This window comes from Scyliorhinus canicula, chromosome 10 (genome assembly GCF_902713615.1).
Source record: "Scyliorhinus canicula chromosome 10, sScyCan1.1, whole genome shotgun sequence".
Classification (NCBI taxonomy): domain Eukaryota; kingdom Metazoa; phylum Chordata; class Chondrichthyes; order Carcharhiniformes; family Scyliorhinidae; genus Scyliorhinus; species Scyliorhinus canicula.
Window position 1 is genome coordinate 42,196,895 of NC_052155.1, and position 21,431 is coordinate 42,218,325.

Sequence of the window (21,431 nt, forward strand, 5' to 3'; positions counted from 1 at the left end):
TGACAATTCTATCTTGTACATTCACTTTGTAAGCAGCAGCCCTGTCTTGGCTACAACTCCTGAGCCCCAGCTTGATCCACTTCAGAAATTTCTGAAATGCACTGGTTCATCTATTACTAATGACCTTGCTGCTTTGCCTGAATTGTGGGCATGATTTAACTAAAAACGGACAGAGTCCATTCTGGGTGAGAATTGAGGGGCTGTTCCTGGCGCTTATAGCACTGGGAAGAACACTCTTATTTAACAGCATACTTTTTTTCCGGCCCACCGGTAGGGAACGCCCCAACGATGTTGCACTTAGCCGCATATCCTGCACTGAGGATCTCTGACGAGCGGAGCTACTCCTTAGAGGAAGAGATCGGTGGCGCCTCAATCTCTCGAACCCCATACACGACGCCTGAGGCCCCTCAATGCCTCAACTCACCTGTTGGGCAGTCCTCGAGACCCCCCACACCCTACCACATACTGACAGGGCACCCCCAGGTCCGACCTCAGGCATGTGCAAATGCCAGCTTGGCACTTTAGCGCTGCCAACCTGGCACACTGGCAGTCATGCTGATACCCGGATGGCACTGTCAGGGTTCCCAGGTGGCACTGCCAGGATGCTAGGCTGGTCATACCAAGGTGCCCAGGTGGCGCCAGCAATGCCAGAGTGCCAGCCTGGCTAGAGACCAACCACCCAGGGACTTCCAGTCGCCTGGGAGACCCCCGAAGTGCCATTCCACCTGATCCTCATTTGTGGGGACAAGTGCTAAACGGTGTCCATCTGGGGTCTCCTCGGCGTGGTCGATAGATGCAAGGTGGCTGTTCGACCTGGCGGCAGCATTGCTAAATGAGCTTTTAAGCTCTTTCAGTTGTACGAGTTTGGGTCCCGCCTATTGTGGTGGGACTAAGATCACAACGTCTCGTTAGATTTTGTGAGGTGTAACGACCCCTCCTGGGATCTACCAGCCGTGTGATAATGCTGGAGGACCAGGCCAGTAAATTGCGCTGGTGGTTTTTCTTCTGACTGCACTGACTGGTCTCTATCCTCCCCAATAAATTCGGAAACACCAGACTTGGTATGGCCCTAAGACGCAGACCCATCATTAATTCCACTTGCGCTAAGTGCTTCCAATTTGCACTTCTGTCACAGAATGCAGCATTGTCTGGTATCCTAGAAGAAATCAAGATATTCTGGTTTTCAGAGTCGTGCATGATTGCTTTTTCAGACCTGCCTTGTTGGTTTGGACTGCTCGTTGAGCCAGTTCATTGGCTGCTGGGTCGTATAGTGCAGTCCAATTATGCTTCATATCATTCATGGAGGTGAAATTCAGCAATCGTGAAGGCTGTTCCATTATATGACACAATTATTTAAGGTATCCCATGGAATGCAAATCACTGCAATGCAGTTACTCAACTGTGGCATATGATGTCGTAGACATCTGTTGGGATTCTCCATGGCTGCCTGTCAGCGGTGGGAATCCCGATGGCCTAGTGAATCTGGTATTGGGTCAATATTGGTCGTGAAACACGTTGCAAGTCTCCCAGCCCATCCTACCGGCTCCTACTAGCTTCCCGAATCCCAGACGAGGTTCCTGCCCAGACCCAGCGGGAACATGCAAATAACTCATTAGAGTTGTTTTGAACCAAATATATAGGCAGGACACCCGATTCACCTGCCTCCTGGGATGTTCAAGACACCGAGCCAGAGTCTCGCTGGTGTGGATTGGTGCAGGTACTAGGAAACGGCACATAGACGCTCTTGAGAAAAAGAGACAGCCTCTTAAAAAGAACTGCAATTAGAACAATAGTTGCTCTCCTGAGTTAATGGAATTCCTGTAGAGCTTTAGAACATAGAACATAGAACACTACAGCGCAGTATGGGCCCTTCGGCCCTCAATGTTGCGCCGACCTGTGAAACCATCTGAAGCCTATCTGACCTACACTATTCCATTTTCATCCATATGTCTATCCAGTGACCACTTAAATGCCTTTAAAGTTGGCGAGTCTACTACTGTTGCAGGCAGGGCGTTCCACACCCCTACTACTCTCTGTGTAAAGAAACTGCCTCTGACATCTGTCCTATATCTATCACCCCTCAATTTAAAGCTATGTCCCCTCGTGTTGGTCATCACCATCCGAGGAAAAAGACTCTCACTGTCCACCCTATCTAACCCTCTGACTATCTTATATGTCTCTATTAAGTCACCTCTCAGCCTTCTCCTCTCTAACGAAAACAACCTCAAGTCCCTGAGCCTTTCCTCGTAAGACCTTCCCTCCATACCAGGCAACATCCTAGTAAATCTCCTCTGAACCCTTTCCAAAGCTTCCACATCCTTCCTATAATGTGGTGACCAGAACTGCACGCAGTACTCCAGGTGCGGCCGCACCAGAGTTATGTACAGCTGCAGCATGACCTTGTGGCTCCGAAACTCAATCCCCCTGCTGATAAAGGCTAGCACACCATATGCCTTCTTAACAGCCCTATTAACCTGGGTGGCAACTTTCAGGGATTTATGTACCTGGATGCCGAGATCTCTCTGTTCATCTACACTACCAAGAATCTTGCCATTAGCCCAGTACTCTGCATTCCTCGTACTCCTTCCAAAGTGAACCACCTCACACTTTTCCGCATTAAACTCCATCTGCCACCTCTCAGCCCAGCTCTGCAGCTTATCTATGTCCCTCTGTATCCTATAACATCCTTCAGCACTATCCACAACTCCACCGACCTTCGTGTCATCTGCAAATTTACTAACCCATCCTTCTACACCCTCTTCCAGGTCATTTATAAAAATGACAAACAGCAGTGGCCCCAAAACAGATCCTTGCGGTACACCACTAGTAACTGAACTCCAGGATGAACATTTGCCATCAACCACCACCCTCTGTCTTCTTTCAGCTTGCCAATTACTGATCCAAACCGCTAAATCACCTTCAATCCCATACTTCCTTATTTTCTGCAATAGCCTACCGTGGGGAACCTTATCAAACGCCTTACTGAAATCCATATACACCACATCAACAGCTTTACCCTGATCCACCTGTTTGGTCACCTTCTCAAAAAACTCAATAAGGTTTGTGAGGCATGACCTACCCTTCACAAAACCATGTTGACTATCGCTAATAAACTTGTTCTTTTCAAGACGATTATAAACCCTATCTCTTATAACCTTTTCCAACATTTTACCCACAACCGAAGTAAGGCTCACAGGTCTATAATTACCAGGGTTGTCTCTACTCCCCTTCTTGAACAAGGGGACAACATTTGCTACCCTCCAGTCTTCCGGCACTGTTCCTGTCGACAAAGACGACATAAAGATCAAGGACAAAGGCTCTGCAATCTCCTCCCTGGCTTCCCAGAGAATCCTAGGATAAATCCCATCTGGCCCAGGGGACTTATCTATTTTGACATTTTCCAAAATTGCTAACACCTCCTCCTTTTGAACCTCAATTCCATCTAGCCTGGTCGACTGAACCTGAGTGTTCTCCTCGACAACATTGTCTTTCTCCAGTGTAAACACTGACGAAAAATATCCATTTAACACTTCCCCTATCTCCTCTGTTTCCACACACAACTTTCCACTACTATCCTTGATTGGCCCTAATCTTACTCTAGTCATTCTTTTATTCCTTATATACCTATAGAAAGCCTTAGGGTTTTCCTTGATCCTATCCGCCAACGACTTTTCGTGTCCTCTCCTCGCTCTTCTTAACTCTCCCTTTAGGTCCTTCCTGGCTAACTTGTAACTCTCAAGTGCCCTAACTGAGCCTTCATGTCTCATCCTAACATAAGCCTTCTTCTTCCTCTTGACAAGTGCTTCAACTTCCTTAGTAAACCACGGTTCCCTTGCTCGACAACTTCCTCCCTGCCTGACAGGTACTTATCAAGGACACGCAGTAGCTGTTCCTTGAAAAAGCTCCACATTTTGATTGTACCCATCCCCTGCAGTTTCCTTCCCCATCCTATACATCCTAAATCTTGCCGAATAGCATCATAATTGCCTTTCCCCCAGCTATAATTCTTGCCTTGCGGTATATACCTATCCCTGCCCATTGCTAAAGTAAACATAACCGAGTTGTGATCACTATCACCAAAGTGCTCACCTACATCTAAATCTAACACCTGGCCGGGTTCATTACCCAGTACCAAATCCAATGTGGCCTCGCCCCTTGTTGGCCTGTCTACATACTGTGTCAGAAAACCCTCCTGCACACACTGTACAAAAACTGACCCATCTATAGTACTCGAACTATAGTATTTCCAGTCAATATTTGGAAAGTTAAAGTCCCCCATAACAACTACCCTGTTACTCTCGCTCCTGTCGAGAATCATCTTTGCAATCCTTTCCTCTACATCTCTGGAACTATTCGGAGGTCTATAGACAACTCCCAACAGGGTGACCTCTCCTCTCCTGTTCCTAACCTCGGCCCATACTACCTCAGTAGACGAGTCCTCAAACGTCCTTTCTACCGCTGTAATACTTTCCTTGATTAACAATGCCACACCCCCCCCCCCTTTTACCATCTTCTCTGTTCTTACAGAAACATCTAAATCCTGGAACCTGCAACAACCATTCCTGTCCCTGCTCTACCCATGTCTCCGAAATCGCCACAACATCGAGATCCCAGGTACCAACGCATGCTGCAAGCTCACCCACCTTATTCCGGATGCTCCTGGCGTTGAAGTAGACACACTTCAAACCAGCGTCTTGCTTGCCGGTGCCCTCTTTCGAACTTTTAACCCTATCCCTGACCTCACTACTCTCAACATCCTGTACACTGGGACTACAATTTAGGTTCCCATCCCCCTGCTGAATTAGTTTAAACCCCCCCGAAGAGCACTAGCAAATCTCCCCCCCAGGATATTGGTACCCCTCTGGTTCAGGTGAAGACCATCCTGTTTGTAGAGGTCCCACCTACCCCAGAATGAGCCCCAATTATCCAGGAAACCAAAACCCTCCCTCCTGCACCATCCCTGTAGCCACGTGTTCAACTCCTCTCTCTCCTTATTTCTCACTTCGCTAGCACGTGGCACGGGTAACAACCCAGAGATAACAACTCTGTTTGTTCTAGCTCTCAGCTTTCATCCTAGCTCCCTGAATTTCTGTCTCAAATCCCCATCTCTCTTCCTACCTATGTCGTTGGTACCGATGTGGACCACGACTTAGGGCTGCTCCCCCTCCCCCTTAAGGATCCCAAAAACACGATCAGAGACATCACGAACCCTGGCACCTGGGAGGCAACAAACCAACTGTGAGTCTCTTTCGTTCCCACAGAACCTCCTGTCTGTTCCTCTAGTTATGGAGTCCCCAATGACAAGTGCTCTGTTCCTCTTCTCCCTTCCCTTCTGAGCAACAGGGACAGACTCTGTGCCAGAGACCTGTGCCCTATTGCTTACCCCTGGTAAGTCGTCCCCCGCAACAGTATCCAAAACGGTATACTTGTTATAGAGGGGAACGACCACAGGGGATCCCTGCACTGCCTGCCGGTTCCCTCTCCCTCCCCTAACGGTAACCCATCTACCTTCTTCTTTTACCTGAGGTGTGACTACCTCCCTATAACTCCTCTCAATAACCTCCTCCGCCTCCCGAATGATCCGAAGTTCATCCAGCTCCAGCTCCAGGTCCCCAACGCGGCTCTCGAGGAGCTGGAGTTGGGTGCACTTCCCGCAGATGTAGTCAGCAGGGACACTAGAGGTGACCCTTTCCTCCCACATTCTGCAGGAGGAACATTCAACTGCCCTAGCCTCCTTTATGAATAAACAACCTTAATCCTACCTTTGAAACTGCCTGTACCTGTCAATCAAATAGCTTTTAAAATGCAATGGTCCATGAAATTTAAAGTAAACAATGGAGTTCAAAGCTTTTAGGCTTCTGGGCATACAAACAGGCTAGAAAACGTTAAAGAGCAATAAAATTGACTATGAAAAAAACACTTCAAAGGTTTCCACCACAGATCTTTAAACTTGGCACACTGCAGACAGCTTGCAGGGTTAAGGCCACAGATCGGAACACTTTTACATTATTATCAGAAAACTGTAAACTAGGGCAGCACGGTGGCGCAGTGGTAGCACTGCAGTCTCACGGGCCCAAGGTCCCAGGTTCGATCCCGGCTCTGGGTCACTGCCCGTGTGGAGTTTGCATATTCTCCCGTGTTTGCGTGGGTTTCACCCTCTCAAGCCAAAAGATGTGCAGGGTAGGTGGATTGAACACGCTAAATTGCCCCTTAATTGGAAAAAATGAATTGGGTACTCTAAATTTATATTAAAAAAGAAAACTGTAAACTGTCTGTCAGTATCTCAAAAATATAGGGTTTGAAGGCTGCAGATGGGAAGAGCAGCCAAATGACCCCATCCAGGAAAGACCAGGGGCGATATTTTCTCCGACCCCCCCTGCAGGGTTGGGGAATCGCCCGGGGCCTTCATAAATCCCGCCCCCGCCGCGGCCGTAATTCTCTGCCACCCGACGATGGGCCGAAGTCCCGCCGCTGTCAGGCCTCTCCCGCCGACGTGGTTTAAACCACCTCTGGTGGCAGCGGGAGCAGGCGGCGCGAGTGGGCCCCGGGGTCCTGGGGGGGCGCGGGGCGATCGGACCCCGGGGGGGGTGCCCCCACGGTGGCCTGGCCCTCGATCGGGGCCCACCAATCGGCGGGCGGGCCAGTGCAGTGGGAGCACTCTTTTTCTTCTGCCGCCGCCTCGGCCTCCACCATGGCGGAGGCAGAAGAGACCCCCCCTACCGCGCATGCGCCGGGATGACGTTCGCGCCGGCTGGAGGGGCGGAAAGGTCGTTCGTGGCAGCCGGTGGGGCGCCAACCCCTCCGTCGTGAGCCTAGCCCCTAAAGGTGCAGGGAATTCTGCACCTTTGGGGAGGCCCGACGCCGGAGTGGTTGGCGCCACTCCGGTACGCCGGGACCCCCCGCCCCGCCGGGTAGGGGAGAATACTGCCGCAGAACTGAGCTCCTCAAACCCAGCATAAGCCCCCCTGGCACTAACCTCCCATAAAGGATCTCTCTCAGCACCCTGGAAGCAATTGTAAGGAGTGTATTCACCCCCTTACCACCCCTCGAAGTGCAAGGTACCAGGTTGGCACTGCCAAGGGCGGAGCCTGAAGGGAGATATTGAGGGGACTGAAGGGGAACACTGGGGGAAGAGCTGAAGGAGGCAGGGGGGTGTCCCTACCATCGGTTAGGATGGGGGGGCCTTGCCAGCAATCCAGGGGGGCTGCGACAGCATTCTGAGATTGGGAGGGTGCCCATGATCTCTGAGAAGCAGGACATGTCAGAAATAATAGGTTTTGCACCTCAGGTCCAGGGAAATGGACCATTGAATGGCACTAAAACGTGACCCTGGGTCAATTATTTTCTAAGTGCCATTGAATGGCACGCCAGGTTCACTCTTAGCGCCAGTAGGAATTGCTCTGGTTTTCCAGCTGGCCTCCCAATCGCATCAGCAAGGATTCAGTGCTGGGCATTAATCTCATCAGCATACCAGTATACATTCCAACATCGGCCTGGATCACAGATAGAAATGGGCACTTAGTGTCTCTGATTGGGAGAATCGCGCATCTACTGCAAATGGGCATCAATCAGGAGCAAAAACATTGTGCCCATAAATGGCCCCACATTATCAATGTTGACACGCACCCATGGCTGACCAGGCCATTTCCAAGGGTACAACAGGGCTGAAGCAGGCAACTTCTGTTGCAACTGGCACTGATCGCAGTTCTTCACCAGCCTCTCAATGTTGACAGCTATGCCAGGCCACCAAACATAACTCTGGCGAGCATCTGTATTTTTGACACACCCGGATATGGGCATTATGTAATTCAGCCAAGAGCAACTCACTTCCTGGTACAGGGACAATTACTCTCGCTCCCCAAAGTATGATGCCATCTTCACAACATAATTCATCTTTCCGAATATAATATGGCTGAACATCTTCAGACACTGGCTCATTGGTCCATCCTGTTAATATTCTGTACTTCACTTTGGACAATAACGGTCTTTGCTGTTCCAATACTTGATTTGTTGCACCAAAACTGGGAACTTATCCAAGAAGTTTAGGGCAACCACGGTTTCCTACGGTACTGAGGGGGTTGGGGGTGCTGCACTCTCAGCCAATGTTAGGCGAGGCGACTCAGTGCATCTGCATTTCTATCTGTGATCCAGGCCGATGTTGGAATGTATACTGGTATGCTGATGAGATTAATGCCCAGCACTGAATCCTTGCTGATGCGATTGGCGGTAAGGTTCTGTCTTCCTTAAAAAGACCCCAAAATGGTTTGTGGTCCGTTACAATGGTAAAATGCCTTCCATATATATTATGATGGAACACCTTAACTCCATACATGATAGCCAACCCTTCTTTTTCAATCTGAGAATAGCCATTTTCAGCCTCTGAGAGTGTTCTGGAGGTGGTGGTATTGTCACTGGACTAGTAAAGCAGAGACCCAAAGTAATGCTCTGGGACCCAGGTTCAAATTCCGCAGATAGTGGAATTTGAATTCAATAAAAATCTGGAATTAAAAGTCCAATGATGACCATGAAACCATTGTCAATTGTCGTAGAAACCCATCTGGTTCACTAATGTCCTTGAGGGAAGGAAATCTGCTGTCCTTACCTGGTCTGGCCGACATGTGACTCCAGACCCACAGCAATGTGGTTGATTCTTAACTGCCCCCTCAAGGGCAAATAGGAGTGGGCAATAAATGCTGGCACAGCCTGCGACACACACGTCCCATGAACGAATAAAAAATATATATCCTACAGGTCTTTCAGACCCATCATCCATTATATGAGCCAAAACTGCACCGATGCCATAAGGAGAGGCGTGACAAGTTAACACCAATTTTCTGGATGGGTCAAAGTGCATCAATAAGGAAGATGAATTTAGTAACCTTGCTAAAAGCTTCTCTCATAGGCTGTCTCAAAACTGGTGCTTCTTTAGTAAGACATAAGAATGTCAACAAATTCAGAAAATGCCCTTAATAGTTCACCATTCCTCAGAAAGACTTAAATTCAGATGTGTTTCTGGGGGCTGGTGGCTCCTTTATTGCTCTAACCTTCTATTCCACCAGGTGCAACCGCATGTTCATCTACCCGGTGACCCTGCTAAGCCACTTCATTGGCCTGAGGCAAACTCCAACTATTTTGATGGAAAACAATTAAACTAAATTAAACAGACTGAGGGACAAAGTAAAAGGGACAGTACCTTAAAGGGACACTGCCCGAAACGAAATCAAAGAGCAAGTGAAACTTAAAACATCAAAACAAAATTTGATGAAAAGAGTCGATAAACCACCCCAGACCCTGCGGTCCCCACCGGACATGAAAGGCCTTGGTAGCACCCATGGACACTATATGCACCCTCTCCAGGGACACCCGGACATGAATGTAGCCACGGTAAAAAGGCAGTCGGGTTGGATGACACCCCAGGTCGCCCGTTGCCTGGACCTACTTTGGCAAGTTTGACCATTCCCAGAAGCCGATTCACGAGGAGGTCCTCCTCCCTCCCCACCCCCCTCCTCACTGGTTATCTGTAGATCAGGAGCATGGGGCTGAAGTACAAACAAAACTGTAATAAAAGGTTTTTCAAAAAAAGAAAAAGTAGGTATAGCCTAAAACAACTTACGTACTCATGATCCACGGACTCCACAAGGCCACAAAAAAAGCAGGCATCTTGGGAGTCCATGAAGCAATGCAGTCTACAGTTGTATGGGACTGCTACGTGCAATACCCTCCACCCCAGGTTCCTGGTTTAAGGGGGAGGACTCTTCATTTGAGGGGATCCCAGTGGGGACCACCTCTGCCGGATGGCAACAAGGCAAGCTAAGGCGTGTCCAGGTGAGGTGAGGGCAAGGAAGTGAAGGGTGTGCAGCAGTAGCCTATACAGGCAACCCCTCCATGCAGTGTGAAAAAGCATGGAGCGCATTTCCCTGAGGCGGCTAGGTCTGTGGGGCTCTGGCTTTTGAGGGGTGGTTGGGGCCAATGTGAAATTCCACCCGAGCAGGGGTACACTCAGGCAGGAGCCCACCGCACACCTGGGCATCCTTGAGATCACAAGTGCCATCGGGACCTAGCACAACCGTTTTGAGATCATGAATGGCATTGGCTGTGAGCTGGACATCAACCGCCGCGTGATGTGCCAATTTGTGGGGTGTCATCCAGCCCAATCCACCACCCAGCATGTTCCCTGGTCACACCGGCAGCCACAGACCGTCTCTCCGCCAGCCACCCAAAATGATATTGGTGGAGGTGCAGATTCCTGAGCAGCGGCACCATGACGCTAATCCAGACGGGAGAGAGCTGTAGCGCGAGGTGACCATGTTCAGACTTTGAACAGGTCCTGATAAAAGGTTGGCAATGCCTGTAAGGAGTTAAAAGGTCCCTTAGATCTATGAACAGGAGCTGCATGTTGTAGTTCAGGTCATGCACCTCTAGGAGAGGGGTCGATGCAGAGATATCGCTACAGGGTCTGTAGGCAGAAGGTCGCCACCTGGCTGCGAAGGCATACCAGCACCTGACCATCCTCCCTAAGTGGGAGACTGAGAACCTCAGCAGCAATCCAGTGTAGTCTTTTGTCCCAGAGAAACTGTACAAGCATTCTCTGAACCTTTATGACAAAGTCAGTGGGAGGGGTCAAAGTGACCAACCGGTACCACAATATATAGGCAATCAGTGAGTTACTGCCCAATAACACGGCCCCTTGAGGCAAACTCCACCCTGTTGAAATTGGCTTCGCACCTCTTCCAAGTTAGCTGGGTGCTCAACTTCTTAGGTTTTCTGGGTCATATGACCCTATCAGCCAATCAGCCTTAAAGGGTCCAGGCACTTCATGGTACTGCCTGCTGCATTCCCATTCTGATGGCAATAATGATTTGTTCAAGATGGTTGATTTGAATATGGAACTTGCGGTTGTTCATTTGGAACAGATCAATAGAAATTCTTGATGGGGAAAGTATGAAGGCAAAAGGAATGATTTGCACAATCAGTTAAAAAAAAAAATTTAGAGTACCCAATTCATTTTTTCAATTAACGGGCAATTTAGCGTAGCCAATCCACCTACCCTGCACATCTTTGGGTTGTGGGGGTGACACGGGAAGAATGTGCAAACTCCACAGGGACAGTGACCCAGAGCTGGGATTGAACCTGGGACCACGGCACCGTGAGGCAGCAGTGCTGCCGTGCTGCCCGATTTACACAATCATAAAACTGTGTTTCCAGTTGACCATGTCGCTAGAGCTGTATAACATCAGTTCCAATTTTTTTTATTTATGATGATCTACTGATTTTTACCATCATTACCTGGATAGTAATCTAGCGCAATGGAGAAATTAGATGAAAATTAGATGGATTCTTCATTGGCAGACTGTCTTTTCCACCAAACAGACATCCAGGTGGTAACAATGAAAATTTACCTCAATGTTTTGGAAGACTAGAAGATACTTTACACTTCATGTATGAACAAACTTGCATACATAAAATTCAAAAATATTTTATTCCCCAGCAATAATATTTCTCAAATTCATAACTATATATTTTTAGTGATTGTAACATACCTTGCCATAGTTTCACTCCCACTTAAAAACACAACTCACATCCCTTTAAACTCCCATGTTGTAAAACATTAATTTGTTTGTTTTCAGCAACTATTAGGAGTATTGTTTTTATCTCCTGTGATTTCCTTTGTTCTGCCAACAATATCGAAAAGTGGCTTGATGTGCATTGGCATCTTTCCCAGTGCCATCCAATCCTTATTGAATGTGTTACAATGAAACATGAATTCACTCTTGGGCTTAGTTTAGTATCTTCTGTGTTTCAGTAGTAAACTTGTGGTGGCTGATGCTGGGCTTCATTTGCTGATTGCCTGGTATCGGTTTCTTTTGTTAGTATTTTGTATCTTGCTATTATTTTATAAATCTTCAACACAATTGATTGAGAGATGAAAACAAAATACAGTATAAACTTCTCCGTTCAATGTATAGGCTTGAGTAGAGAGTCTTACAAGAAATCCTATTCCTTTCCTCTGGGTTTTACTCCCTCGTTTCCTGAAGAAGGCGATGTGCCTCCATATGCTTGCCCAGAGGACCGGAGAATCATGAGAGGCCAGAGAATATGGTGCCCAGCTGCGGGCGGGAACCCTGATTCTGCTGCCAGCAGGGGCCGGAGCATCGTAAACGGGTGCGCGATTCTCCACCGCATCGGGAACCCTGCTATCGGCGGTGGGTGATGGAGAATCTAGCCGTTTTGACCTCAACTGCTTCCTGTGGTGGCGAATTCCACAGGCTGACCACTCTCTGGGTGAAGAAATTTCTCCTCTGTCCTAAACGGTTTACCCCATATCTTCAGAGTGTTACCCCTGGCTCTGGAAACTCCCACCATCGGGAACATCTTTCTTGCATCTACCCTGCTAGTCCTGTTGGAATTTTATAGGTTGATATGAGATCCCCCCTCATTCTTATGAACTCCAGCGAATACAATTCTAACCGACTCAATCTCTCCTCATATGTCAGTCCTGCCATCCCAGGAATCAGTCTGGGAAACCTTCTCTGCACTCTCTCTAGAGCAAGAACATCCTTCCTCAGCAAAGGAGACCAAAACTGCACACAATATTCCAGGTGTCTCCTCACCAAGGTGCTGTATAACTGCAGCAAGACATTCCTGCTCCTGTACTTGAATCCTCTCGCAATGAAGACCAACATACCATTTGCTTTCTTTACTGCCTACTGCACCTGCATGCTTATCTTCAGCGACCAGTGTACGAGAACACCCAGGTCTCGTTGCACACCCCCCTCTCGTAATCTATAGCCATTCAGATACTAATCTGCCTTCCCGTTTTTGCTACCTCACATTTATCCAAATTATACTGCATCTGCCATGCATTTGCCCACTCATTCAATTTGTCTAAATCATACTGAACAATCTTTACATCCTCCTCACAGCTCACCATCCCACCCAGCTGTCAGGTGTAGTAATAGTCAGGGCTTTATAAAGCAATTTTTCTGTGTTGCTCAGCCCCTGGACCAATAAGGTTTCTGTTTCAGTTGGCTCAACACTAAAGTTGGCAGTGATAATGATCCGCATTTTTCAGATTTGCAAGCAGTACAGACATAACTGCCTCTTGTCAGCTGTGTCCAATTACATTGTATGCAGGGTGCTCTTCTGACATTATTTTCTGCCTCAAAGCAAATTTTAATGTCTCAACTGCTGCTCTGAAAGAGATCAGCAAAAAGCATAGATAAGAAACTAATTGTGTGGCTTTGTGGTATACTGGACTATCGGGAAGCTAAAATAAAACACTAAATGGAATACATATCATGTATAAGCTCTGATATACTGGAACATTAGGGAACACATGGATGCTCCTGATTAATGTGTACAAGCAGCAAGACCAAAAAAGATAGGGAAAGTGTATTAGGGATAAATTCCAATGCTCTTCCTTCACCTAGTGGTGCACAAGGGCAGACTTTTGTTTGATTCTATAGCTAGTAATCCCTGGAACAGGTCACTAGTCTGTCGCCAGGGGCTCATAGCTTATGGGGCACCACTCCACATCAAGTATGGCTAACTGGGAGTCTCTCCATTGGTCCGTTGGAAGGTTTGCAGGTTGACAATCAACCTGTTTAATTAAGGATAAAGCCTGCAGGTAAAAAGTAAGAAACAAACAAAATGAACTTGGTTATAAAAAATTGAAGCTGCTCAGTTCAACAAAAGAAGTTGTAAATCTTTTAATTGACCAGTACTGTTAAGTTTTCAAATGCTTGTCCAGCTAAAACCACCCTACTTGTTCGGACATTGACTTTAATTCTTCCCTGAACTGATTGGGAAAAATCTTCACTTTCAATCAGTGAGAGAATAGGATGAAAATTAAATTATGAATGAACACGTAAGGTTAATTAAAAATTTGTGAAAATGTTACACTCAAAGATCTGCAGGGAACTAGTTGTTTCTGTCCAATTTGATGAGTTTCCCTGTTTTCAACGACTCAGAGATCCTTTGCTAGTTTAAAACCGCATCATTAATGTAATGACCTAGGTTGAGTCGTCTCAGTTGTGTTGATTAACAATTTTTTGAGGTTTATTAACATTCTGTGAACCCCTAAAGCAGTGTCACACACAAATACAAAACTTTAATTGACCTATAAGATCAAGACCACTTTGGTGTTGATCATTTCCAATTGAGTAATTGATGAAATAAGAAATCTTGGGCTGGATTCTCCAGCCTCCCAGCATTACTCTACAGTGGGCCATTCTGGGATTCTCTGTTCCTGCCGCTGTCAAGGGAATTCCCATTGAAACCATTCCACTCCGCCGGGAAACTTGTGGGCAGGGGTGTGCTGCTGGTGGGACAAGAGAATCCTGTCACCAGCAAACGACTGGAGAATTCAGGCCCTTATCAGGAATTCAGTGTGGAATTTAGCATGCTGGCAAACTTTTCCATCAATTGTTTATACCGTCTATTTGTTTATGTTAAAACTGAGAAAGTGCATAGCTTTTCCATTCTCACCAATGTAAAATAAAACAACAACTTGCACTTATTTTGCACAACTCATGTAATGAAACATCCCCAATGCTTCACCTGGAAAGTGGACATTCAGATGGGCTTGATTGGCACTCCATCCACCACTTTCAATATTTACTCCCTTCACCGCCGGCGCACAGTGGCAGCAATGTTTACTAGCTACAAGGTGCACTGCAGTAACTCACCAAGTCTCCGTCGACAGCAACTTTCAAACCCAAGACATCTACCACCTAGAAGGACAAGGACAGTGGATGCATAATCAATAAGTTCCCTCCGAGTCCCACACTATCCTGATTTGGTACTGTATCACCATTATTTCACCGTCACTGTGTCAAAATCCTGGAATTCCTTTCCTGAGAACAGCTTCAATTTTTTATATCTAAGTTAATTTTGTTTGTTTCTTACTTTTTACCTGCAGGCTTTATCCTTAATTAAACAGGTTGATTGTCAACCTGCAAACCCTTCCAACGGACCAATGGAGAGACTCCCAGTTAGCCATACTTGATGTGGAGTGGTGCCCCTCAAGCTATACGTGCACCAATGGACTACAGGTTCAAGATCGTGGCTTACCACTACCTTCTCGGGACAATAAATGCTGGCCTTGCCAGCGACGTCCACATGCTGCGAATGAATAAATTTAAAACTGTGTTCTCAAATTCTCTGGGCTGACATCGAAATCGTGAAATGTATTTGGGCGTAGAATAGGTCCGATACCAAAATTAAAGCGGGCGCCGATTTGAAATCAGAATTCTCCCTCACCTCAATAGCAGCATCAATGTGGTCCGGAACGCACATACTGTAAACATTATTTGCATATCATTAGCGAGCCTGGCCCGGTCTTCTCCGGGGCCTCTGCGATTCTCCGCCCCTGATGGGCCAAGTTCCCGACAGTGCAGTTCATTTGTGCTTTTAAAAATCGTGAAACCGGCGACATGGCTGCTGAGGGAGAGAGAAGGGGTACGGAAAGTGCCCAACATCGCCATAGTTTGCTGACAGTTATGCTGCTGGCCGGGGGGCTTCTGCCCGGGCATTACACTAACAAATTACTAAAATGTCTAAGATTAATACAGTTGGAAATAATGGTCTACAACTAACTTTTACTAAGACACTACAGAACTACTCTAATATGCGACTGCTGCAAACTCCTTACCAACACCCTATCCTGGAACACATTGTCTGGATCATGTGTCTGCGTACTCACTCCACCTGGAACTACAACAGTTATGCATATATTATTATTTATATAGAGATGATAATACAGATGACAACCTACTTATCATCACACCCTCTGGCCCCAGCCGACCCATCAGTTGTATGGGCACGCTCCAGCACAACCAATGCCTGTTGTTGTCTAGGATGAGTGTGAGTGGGGATTGTGTTGTATATATGCAGCTTGGATTCCGACATGCACCTTCATAATATGTTTCTACCCATGCCTCAGCCCATTTGCCAATGAAAACCTCATCTATGCTCTTGTTACCTTGAGATTCGACTATTCCAATGCTCTCCTGGTCAGCCTCCCATCTTTCAATGTAAATTGGAATTCATCCAAAATGCCTGGATCCCAAATCCCATTTACCCATCACCCCTCTTCTAGCTGATTATATTCACTCTCTGTCCAGCAACACCTTAAATTTACAATTCTCATCTTTGAGTTGAAATCCCACCATGGCTTTGTCCCTATCTCTAGAACCTTCCACACCCCTGCCAATGTCCAAATCTCCAAGAACTCTGCATTCCTACAATTCTGATCTCTTGTGCATTCTCAGTTCCTGTTACCTGAACATTGGTAACCACTCTCTCAACCTTTAAGACTCTCCTCAAAACCTACGTACTTTAACCGAGCTTTTGGTCACCTGCTTATGTTGCTCAATCTCACAATGTGACTGATAATGCTCTTGTGAAGCTCGTTGCCATGTTTTATCATGCAAGATGCGCAATAAAAATGCAACTTGTTGTATTGATTAACAGCAAACCCTTTCTACATTATTATAATTCTGTGGAAATTCAGCTAATTATAGCTTGCAATTTGCTACAGTGAGTTAGAGGTCAATAGCTTCCTTGTATGTTTCAGGCTGCAGGTCAATAACTGGCATTATTCCTCTTTTTAAAAAGATAATGGGCGGCATTCTCTGTCCAGCGACACTGGAATCATGAGTGGCAACTGGGTGGCGAATCGCGCGTCAGCCGAAAATCAAGGTTGGTGCCCGGCGCCCATTGGAATTCCACACTACGGCCACAATAGCGGTGTGAATGCGCTACACGCTGCGCACCACATGGGCATGCAAATTGGACAGTAATGGCTGTTTGCATAATATTAAGAGGCCCGACCCGATATTCTCTGGCTTCCCGCAATGCTCGATCTCCACCAGGCAGAGGTGACAATGACGGGATTCACTTGTGGTATTTAAAATCGGGAAACAGGCGCAGTGGCCGATGAGGGAGAGAGAGGAGATAAGCTATGTTTCCAAAGGCGCAACGATGGCCTGACAGTTGTGCCGCTGGCTGGGGTATCTGCCAGGGCAGGAGGGAGTAGCGGGGGCAACCAGGGATGGGCCATGGGGTCGCAGTATCCCCTGAAGACTGCATTCCAAGCATTAAGTGCATTCTAATCACTCCAACATACGATTCCACTGCACTTACCTCTCTTTGATGTGGTCAATGTTTACAAACATTGGGGTTTCACCACTTAGGCCACTGAACCATGAAGGGAGATGAATAAATCAAAGCTGCAGATGGTTGTAGAAGCTGTCAATCAACAGACCATTACTAGAAAGTTATGAATGCCTTGCAGCTAATGGATCTGTGGGAACCAGATGCAGGTCACAGCTGTTCTCCTTTGAAGAATAGACACATGGAGCTTCAAGGTAAGTGTTACAGCTGTAATTCCTCTCACTGCCCCAACTGAACTGCTCTCTAGGTTCCAGGGTAGGGGGTATGCCTGGATAGATGTGCCAAGGGTTCGCAGGTCGGCCCACATCGCAGAAGGAAGTGACAGAAGCATGATACTGGTTGTGCACAAGGGTGTTTATTTTGTTTTACAACTCCCCACACTCCCTCCCCCCCCTCAACCTACTTACCCTGCCACCCCATCCCCTCTCCTCCAGTGCCTCCAGTAAACCTCGATGTGTTTACCTTCATAGCTCCACCACTACATCTAGGTGTCTCCCCAGGATGCACATCTGAGGTGGAGGCCGTCAGCTGCCTACCTCTTCCCATGGCCTTCGATGCCCATGGCGGGGATCCTCTGGGGGCTCTTAGGCCCCGGCTCATTAGTTGGTGGCATATGCACAGCCGTGGCGCCCTGTCCGATGTGCTGGCTGCGAGACCCAGCCTCATCAGAGGGGCGGAACTTGGGTAGCTGATGGTCACCATCCCCACGCTAAGGGACTGGTCCGATTTGGCACCCAGCGCCCCCTCCTCCCAGTCGGTGCTCATAGGGCTCTGGGGCTCACCTTGGGATGGAGGGGCGGCTGGTTCGAGCCCTGGCTGCCAGACCTGGCAGTTCCCCATGGTCTGCATCATCGTATCGACTCACTCCTCAGTGACTGGACATTCTCTGCAGTGCCTCGGCAATGCCCATCTGAGAGCGGGACATGTCCCGCAGATCCTTATCAAGGTCAGCCTGGTACTGGGTCACATCCCCTACCGAGTCGGACATTCTGCCGAGATCTGCAGCCATGGTCGTCATCGAATGCACAACGCCTTGGACACCTTCACTGATGGTGCCGACGTCGTGCACCAGGCTCTCCACTGCGGTTTCCACCCTAGCAGTGTTGGCCTTGGTGCCACGCATTGCTGCTGATAGCTCCAGCGCCCGCAGCCTCTGGGGTTCACCTCCAAGTGTCGATGGATCTGTAGGAGTGGCACTGACATCTCCCTCTGAATGTCCTGATCGCTCTCTATCGTCTCTGCCAGCTCTGGGATGGCCTCTTCTACAGGCTCGCATCAGGCTGGGACCCAGCTGGGTCCTGAGATCCAAAAACCTACAACTGCTGTCTTGCCTGGGGGTTCCTGCCTCCACCTGATGCATATCAGCAGCAGTGTGGCTCTCACCAGATTGTGCCCCTGATGCCTGACCACTAACATTTCCCACCGAGGTGTGTGTACCTGTGCTGGTGGAGGGTGGGGATGACAGCTGTGACACGACTATTACACTGGCATCCTCAGAGCTCTCCGAGGTGGTCTCCTGGAAGACTGGAGGTGGAACCACCCGGGATGGGCTGGCGCCGTTGGCTGGAGGACCTGCAGGAGAATGGACATGTGGTCATTGGGATGTGTCAGTCAGTAAAGCAATAACAATTCAAGTACGACAGGTCAACCAGGTGGAGCTCGGTGGTTCCTCACCTCTGTGATGTCCGCAAGCCTCTGTGATGTTTACCGCCCTGTCCTTGGCGACACCGGTCACGTCCAGGGCACTGTCCTCAAAGGTGGTGGGGATTCTGATATCCGGCACACCGCCACTAGTCTGGGCCCTATCCCAGCGATTGTAGGAGAGCTTTTCCTGAGAAGACATAGAAAATGCATCGTTAGCCTCACGCTTGGTTCACAGTGGTGGGAGGGGTGTGTGAAGGAAGGGTTTGGGGTGGTTGAAGGGGGAGTGGATTGAATGGAGGGTTGGGGGACACATGGAGAGTTGGAGGGTGGATGCTCCTGTGGGGGTTTAAAGGTTTTGGGGGGCGGTGGTGTCTACTCACTCGTGCTGCCCGGTGAAGGTCATTGACGTTTTACCTATACTGGAGGCCAGTCCTCCTGGTCACACTCCCGGCACACACACAGCTGCCGCCACCTCGTCCCAGGCAGCACTGGCTGCCCTATAGCTAACTCTCCAGGACTTTCGGGAGAACAGGACATCCCTCCTGGCCACCACAGTGTCCAGCAGCCTACCCAGTTCTGTGCCCCTGAATCTTTGGGCTGATCTCCTCGTCACCATTATTGCGAGCTGGCTGGGATTGGCTGAGCAAGAGCTGCTTAAATGCTGCTCAACATTGTTAGCGGGGGACTGGCGAGCGTGGTGCCAGCGAATCAGCTGGCGTGCCTTCATTTGTGGCGGGACGCCCGTGAGGCCTCATTAAGTGGATCAATTAACATTGAATACCATTGCCAGCTCGCTGGTCTGAGTGCTGGGAAGCTCGTGGCAGTTCCCGCTCGCTACAACACTTAGAAATCTTTCTGGAAAATCGTGCCCATAGTCTCCCAAATGGAGCATCCATTTAGTGTCACTATAACTCGAATGACCTTATATGTGTGGTCAAGACCATTTCACAACTAAATGGACGATCACCCATTTTACACTACAGCACAGAATCAAAGTTACCCATTTGTTTCAAAATAAATAGTTAAAAATATTCAGGCAAGTTTTGTAGAAAGGGCTGAAGAACAGAACAGCTCTGAGTTATTTTGGTCATTCTGACTACACAGAAGTGACCTGATGATGTTGACTCAATGCAGGAACTTGTTTTCATGACAACATGAAACATTGTATTCTTTGGTTATTATTTCTGGTTTGTTTATAATTGACATTTTTTTTTGTTTTCTGACAGTAATTGCTGATTATATTGCCGGGGGAGGGGTAGGGGCAGTGGGGGGTGGGATCGGACCTGTCTGAGTTATTGAGCCGGACAACGCGAAGGAGCTCAATTAACAGAACAAGAGATTAACACAAAGCGTCAAAGAGCTTGTCATTTGCAATGTGTATTAGTTCAACACCTTCAGTGTCAGGTTCTGTTGCTGCTCTGTGTTTGTGCCCCAGATGACATGCAGAAGTGTTACTCACTGGGTCGGGAGCTAAAATCCCAGCTGAATTTCTTGTTCAAGGACTAACCACAATTGCACAATGGTATATTGTGCCTGGATTAATGTGACAGGTCTGAGCCATCTATTCCTCACACGCTAAGGGGAATTGAACAGAACAAGGAGAAAAGTATGGAGAAATGTGCAGCAGTTCTATCACATGTACTCCATGGCAATTCATCCATCTTAAAGGGAAGAGGGATTGAATAACAGTCTCGCAATTTAAACAATGGGGAATAGGAGTACCAGAGCAGAGAAAGGTCCGAGGGTGATGGATGAGGCTATTGAAGCATGATTGATAAAAATGGTTAGAAGGAGAAATGTTATGGTGTTTATGGGACCAAGGACCATCCTCAGAAGACAGGGGCCATGGAGGTCATTTCCCAGCGTCAGGTCCCGAGGACCTGCTTTTAGTGTCACTATAACTCTAATGATCTTGTATGTGTGGTCAAGACTATTTCACAACTAATTTCTCACCCACTGCACCAGCAACCCCTGAGGATGTTCAATGCACCACATCTCACATCACCTACCCATCAGCAGTCCCTGGCAGGCAGACCTCATAACTAACATCCATATACTCTCAAACACCTACTGTTGTAATGTGATGTATATGTATCTTTTAGAATAGGTGGTATGTCTTCAACTGCTTTCCATCACTACCCATTACGAAAAAAACCCCACAGAATTGGTTCGCCAATCCTTGCGATTTGATTTGTAAATTGCGACAAACATAAAACTCATCAATGCTGCCAGCCGACACCCATCTCTCACTGCCTCCATATACCTTTAGCTATTCAGCTGTGGCAGTTACATCACCTAAACAAAATCAGTGACATTCTGCTCTTTCCCTCCTGCAGCATAAGGTGGTAGAGAATAGAGTAGAATTGGTGGGGGACCATGATGCCTGCATTACTGAGACTTACGGAGGGAATGGCTTTCAGCATCATAGGGCCAGAGCCCATGTCATCCAATGTCACTGAATGCAGTAATATCATGTTGCTATTAATAAAGAGGAGGTGTCATGTTGATATTAATAAAGAGGAGGTGTTGGGCATCTTAAAAAGCATTAAAATAGATAAGTCCCCATGGCCTGATGGGATCCACCCCAGAATACTGCGGAAGGCAAGGGAGGA